Genomic DNA, 6,653 nt, shown 5'->3' with positions numbered 1-6,653 from the left:
TAATTTTATCGAGTGTATGTTAATTTTCTTTACTCTACATCACGGCAGACTTACCACAAAAGGCGGACGATCGGGCTTTCACGAAATGAAGATTGGGCTTAGAGTTAATTTCTCCAATAACAAGAATCGTCTTCAACGCAGTAGTGACACACAAATATCGCAGTTTGTTACCTTCGACTTTCATCAATGCTGGCAAGAAAAACAGCGTACCAGAGAATGTCAAACAGCTTCAATGAAATGAGCCTCTACACCATTTAGAGAGCGAACTAAAGCTGGTATTAGAACGACAGAAAGCTGAGCTAGTGGGTAAGATTCATATGCAGAAAAAAGGTAAGGCGTGCAGAGAGGGACACAAGATAAGTGGACACACAAAGGCGGCGCTTGTGTTGTCCAATTAAAGCCGCTGTTGTCGACACTCTTTCGACGCGCAAATACTGATACGTAAGATGGATCGTGTCTACGAAATATAATTTAGAGCTTCTATAAAACATAGTTGGGACATTCATACTGGAGTTACTGCTCACCAGGTTACTGACAAAGAAAATGAATCGTAGACGGAACGAGATGAAACGAAGTGCACCATTCGTTTCGCAGTTGTGCTTTTTTTTGCATTCTCGCATTCGTTTTCTCCTTCACTAACCTGAGAAGCGCAACTAATCCATTCGCTGAGTGTGTTGTACCATTTGCCATTGGTCGTTATTTTCCGTGCAGCTCTGGTAACACCACTAACTGGGCCGCGAAAGATTGCGGCTAAGAAATGTAAACGGACTAAAATTGACACATTTAGTTGTGCTCTACAAAAATAGGAATAAATTTGCTCACTAAATGAATTGTGGAATCTGTTTAACCGAAGTGCTAATGGATGCTCGTGAAGATTGCTGCTTACGCTTAAGGACAATTTTCTGGTAGGTAATGTATGACCCCGATGGACACATTTCTGTAGAAACCCCCTCGCTCAACATAAACTGGGCTCTGTCATGCATATCTAAGCTTATATATATACAGAACTTTCTTGTGATCACCATCAGATTCGATTTATACGGTCTCGACTGTATTATAAAAAAGTTGAGAAATGAATATCCACAGTTCACACTAGAGGAAAACTTGAAAACACTTGTGGCACAGCAAAATTTATTGATGGTGAAAAATAACTTTCCTGTACTAGACATAACAGAAGGCTGGAGTTTAGAGATTACACTCTCAGGAGAGAAAGAGCTAGGGCTTTTCTGTTGACTTTTGATGTCTCTGTCTTCGGGAAAGAATCCACGAAATAAACACCGCCGTAGAGATGCTTGTGCACAGCAAGGTTACCTGCAAGGCAATAAAGCAAGTCGCGCAATTACTGATAGCCCTTTGTCGATAAATACATTTTCCTTGAAAGAGTGAAATTCTAAGAAGCGCCATCCATGCTTTGCTGCTAAAAGCAAGTAAAACATAGGCGACGTAAAATCTGCACGCAGCAGGTGGATGTTATAATGTACGCTACAAGTTAATATAATTTTTCATTTATTTGATGAGTACCGGTGTATCGTAGATAACACTCCCGCAAGAAGTGCTCAGTCTATTGTTCCGCGCGCGTCGTACAGATTTGAAACGCGAAGCCTTCTGTGCCACTCTAATTCTTTCATTCGGCATAGATTGCTCTTTGCGCCTTAGCAGAGCTCTAAATTTTTAGGTGTGGGACGTAAGAATTACATAGTGTAGGAAGACGGAAGAATAATACCATAAGAAGCTTTCACACGCTAGGTTTTACATCATAAAGTTTCACAAAGCGAGTAGCTGATACTCTAAGCCAATGAGGGTGCGATTTCTGGATAGCGTAATCGTTTGCTTTCTTTTATAAAATATGAGAGGTAAACTTCGGAGATGGAAGATGAGAAAGAGAAAATGAAGAGAAGAACGTCGCAAGCATGGCACTTCGCTACGTAATCAAATCTTGCGCGTTGTATACCGGGTACTTCAGTTAACTTGTGCCAAAGTTTAAAAGTATGCAAATGCTACGTAGCTGGACAGAACCAAGGTAATGCTGTTTGCCGTCGCTTGGAGGTACTCAGACTAGTCTTTTTGAATTCCGACTAATTAGATAATTAGTCATAATGAATTATTCAACTTCGCAAATATTATATTTACATAAAAAGTGTCAATGAGAAAATTGTAGAGCGACGTGAGAAACTTTCGATACAGCTTTAGGTTTATCAATACGTGCTACATAAAAATGTTTGTTCTAGCGTGAGAGAAGTCCGCGAATACACGCAATATTGCCGCGCCACCGGCCGCACGAGGCACTTCGCAGGTATTCACGGGCAAACAACATTACCTTGACTCTGTCCAGCTACAGGGAATTTGCATGTTTTTAAAATTTGGCCCGAGTTAAGTGAAACACCTTGTATAGGCGTTTGTACGGAATGTAGTTAAACAACAGAAAACCTGAGGGGTATTGCCCAGGTGTACCAGTCTTATGTGGACTGCGCCAGACAGGCACTACTCGCTCTTGTTTTTTTTTTTCGGCCACCACCTAAAGGTCACAACAAATAATGTGTGGCCAAATATGCGAGCACCAATGTGCATATTTAGCAGCATTGTGCGGTGATAATCAGGCACCGAGAATATGTGGTTATTTCTTTGAATGTTAGTCCGAAGACGGTATACAGCAGTTCTAGCTTGATGCAACTCGCAAGATGACAAATAATAAAAGTGGTTGCGTAAGATGTTTAACACTCACGCCTGGTCAAGAGTAATTGCGAGTGTTGCACCTACAAAATATTCTATGAGTTTTAGCGGAGGTAAAGCACCAGTCTAATTTTACTGGCACAACTGGCAGCACTTCTAATTTACACGACTTTATTCTCGTAATTGTGGGAACAGAGATGAAGCAGAATGCCGTACGGCAGTGAGCAATATACTATTCGAAGGAGAGGAACTCCTCCCCACGGACCTACAAGGAGCTCATGAATGTGCTCGTTGTGGAACGTCTGCTACGTCGGAAACAGCTTGTAGCGCGAAGGGTTTGAAGACAATCTTAACCTGCTACTAGAGCATTTCAAAGCCATTCACAAGCCTATAAAGAGGCACAAAGCCACACTCTGATGTGGTGTCGGTGAGTGCGGAACAGTTTGTCCACTCGTGGTAATGAAGGAACGAATGAACTATGGAGGTTGCTTAGGCCTTTCGAACAGTACTCTGCCTACAGTAGCAGCATTCGTTCTGACAACTGAAGTACGTGTATAAAGACGCAAAATGAAATGCGCGATCGCAGGTTTGAAAGTAGGTATCTCGCTTTGAACCAGCACGTGTTTACAGCGCCATATTGGAACGGATTTACCAGAAATAGCCCGAAGCAGGTGAATGTTATTCAGTTGTCTTCTAGCAGGAGGCGTCGTTCCCTAGCGCGTGATTCCAGCTTTGGAACTCCGCTACTAGTGATGTAGTGACGGCAAGGGCCACTCTGTGCCAATAAATATTCACACGCCCGTCGCATCGCAGTTAACAGCCTTGGTCAACACCTGCTAGTTTCAAAAGTAAACTGATCGCGTTAATCCGACTGCTGAACCGAGAATGCCCCGTGTTGCAGAGAATGCGGTGTCGGCGTCGTTCTGCGTCAGCGAAAATTTCCGTATATATTTAGGTACGTATATGCCACGCCTTGTTATATGACATGCGGTATATGTGGGTTATATTCCCACAGCATTCTTTCACGAAAGTCGCTCATATGTTGTCTTCGATTCTTGACAAAGTTATCCCTCGGAAGTTTGAGAATGACAGTCCACAAACAAATGTCATGAAGCAAAAACAGACAGTGCATGCCTTTTATGTCAAATCTTCTCAGACTAGAATATTAAAAGTTTTAAACAATTACGCAAACCTTGAAATTATGTAATTTTTTTGGTTTGGTGGTGATGGGATCCAGCCCCGTTACCTCTGGGATCGGCCCACGCAAGAGGCCGTGTTCATACCAGAAAGCTCGCCTTCGTGCATGACGTTCGCCGCAAGCACTTCCCGGTAAACTTTACGGTTACATAAGCTGCATTTGCCGGGAAGCGTGATAAGCAGTGAGGTATCTTGGAATGCTTTCGCGTTCCACTCTTAGCAGGGAAGCTTAAGGGTCCTGCAAGCTATTTTTCTTTTGTATTCTCCGTTAGTAATGTGTTCCCAGGCAGTGACATGGTCTATTGTTAACTTGATGTAATCTTCTGCGGCGTATCTTTCATTTGTAACGAGTATTGATTTACTGACATTTGTAAAGAGCGATTTCTTTCGTGCAAGTTGTTACCTTTCATTTAAAAACAACGTATATTTTTCTTACTCAGATCTGTTCTTTTGAAAGATAACAAATTTCAGCATTTTCATTATTATTACAACTATCCTCCCAGTGTCCTGACATCTCTAATCTTTTCATCCGTTTTTTGTTTATGTATAGCCAGGGTATTCATCTCTGTCTGTGTAATTTTCGCGCTCTATACTTCAGTAACGTAATAAGGAGCGCAAGCAACCATTCCGATGAACCTCCTTTCCCAGCATTTAGCATGCCTGACTTTCTCTGGACCAAACAACATAAATGATAAAAGTGGTGTCCCTTCGCCAGAAGCAAATTTATGCTCTTTTAACCAATCTGGTGCGAAGATTTTTTTACAGGCCACTTTCTGGCACGAGGTGATTGTTTGAAAGGCGTATAAGCAGGCACGCGTATGCATGGCTTCCCTTTAAAAGGCGCGTACTGCCCATGTGATGGGATCCGGAAAAAATATTACTATGGAGTCACCAGCAACAGTTTGTCAGGGTTCACCAGCAGCTTCTCTTTGGTCAGAACATAGAAAGAGCACTGGGAATACCCACGTTGGGGTATGGCGAGTAGATGATACGATCATGGATACGAGCCTTCATATTTCTGGGTAAGATTTTCTGAACCACTGCACGACAGAGTAAAATTTATGCGCGTAAGGCCCCTCGCCTTCTCTCAGGGGTTCCGCGAGCCGCGATGAGCACGGGAAAGAAGCAGCGGTGCCAAGAACAGAAGCTGTTTTAATTTATGACGTAACGAAGCACTAAAAAATACCCGCAGTCTCGCGGCCTATAGCAGAAAGGTTAAGGCGACGAAGAAAGCACGGAAAGAGCAAGGTAGAAAAGTTTGCTTGCGAAGGGGAACGAAAAGAGAACCGCCGTAGCAGACAATCAATCACCGCAATCTCGCGGTAGATAACAGAACAGGCAAGGCGAAAAAGCAAGTGCAGAACCGCCAAGGGAAATGCGGGTGGCTGCAAAGGCGAAAGACAAAACCGTCATTTTGGAAATGGAAATTGAATTAAACCCCGACATTTCAGAATAGAATTCGAATGGAACGGGCGTATAGTCCTAGAGCGCTAAACATGCATTGTAATTAAATCTATGAAACCAGTATATTTGCAAATTCCTCTAGATTTGGCCAATTTCTTATATTTTCCACTTTTTTTCTGAATAACAGCTCCTTCAGGGGATAGACTGCATCTGCCATAATAATTACAAACAAAACGGTTTTCTACACATTCTACGCTTCTTAAAACCTCAAATATTTTCTGCGTTACAAAGCTTCACTGCATTTAAAGACAGCAACCTTAATCTGCCAAGTATGATTCGATTTAGGGAGACCGTCCTTGATCTACCACACCACGTAGGAGGCCAAAGACTATGTCGCAAATGATTGCACTTGGCGCCAGTCCATGGTGATTTTGAGCACGCGCCATGTTTTTGCCCAATTTCCAATATCTAGAAGGCTCGATAACAGGAGGTCACCAATGTGTCTTTGAAAAAAAGATAATGCCGCCTAACATATGCCCGTAAATGTAAAACCAGAGATTGTCCTGCAAAAGAAGAATGGTTTCCAAAGTGACTTATTAATTGTCTTTCTCAGATTGCTAGGCATCCAAGACTATGTTTTTGTTAAGGCGCATGCGAGCGAAAGTAGTAAGCAGTTATAGAGAAAGCGTTTCATTTACTTGAAAGGAGGAGTAGAATTGATCAGCTCAGCCCCTTCAGGAGTGGGAATGGTCAGACTGAAAGAGTGGAATTGACATAGATTCTCACACTCCGCAATGCAGTGGAAATGAAGTGGAAGGCCCCACTCCATAACTCTGTTTTTAAAAAAAAGGCCGTGAATGAGATCTTTCTTAGAAGGCTCTACAACTTTGACATTTGAAGTTTTACCCTGAACTCAATGCTTTAGGAGAGGGTTAAAAAATTAAATTATCGGATTTAACTTGCCAAAACCACGATCTGATTATGAGGCACGTCGTAGGGGGGGACTCCGGAAATTTGGACCACCTGGGGTTCTTTAACGTGCACCTAAATCTAAGTACAGGGGTGTTTTCGCATTTCGCCCCCATCGAAATGCGGCCGCCGTGGCCGGGATTCGATCCCGCGACCTCGTGCTCAGCAGCCCAACACCGTAGCCACTAAGCAACCACGGCGGGTACTTTAGGAGAGGGTAAATATTTTTGAATAAATATGCAAAAAAGGCCACACAAAAGTAGTGTGGCTTGTTGCATACAACAACCAGCAACATGAAATTAGTGGCGTGCTCCTAGAGTACACTGCATATTTTTATATCTTGGTTAATGTTTTCCGGGAAACTAAGAACAACGGTATAAGCATGTGCAGCACAGGCGATATACGAAGGTAAA

This window comes from Dermacentor silvarum, chromosome 5, assembly GCF_013339745.2.
Source record: "Dermacentor silvarum isolate Dsil-2018 chromosome 5, BIME_Dsil_1.4, whole genome shotgun sequence".
NCBI classification, from domain to species: Eukaryota; Metazoa; Arthropoda; class Arachnida; order Ixodida; family Ixodidae; genus Dermacentor; species Dermacentor silvarum.
The sequence above is the reverse complement of the archived record's forward strand: the minus strand, read 5'-3'. Positions refer to the sequence as shown.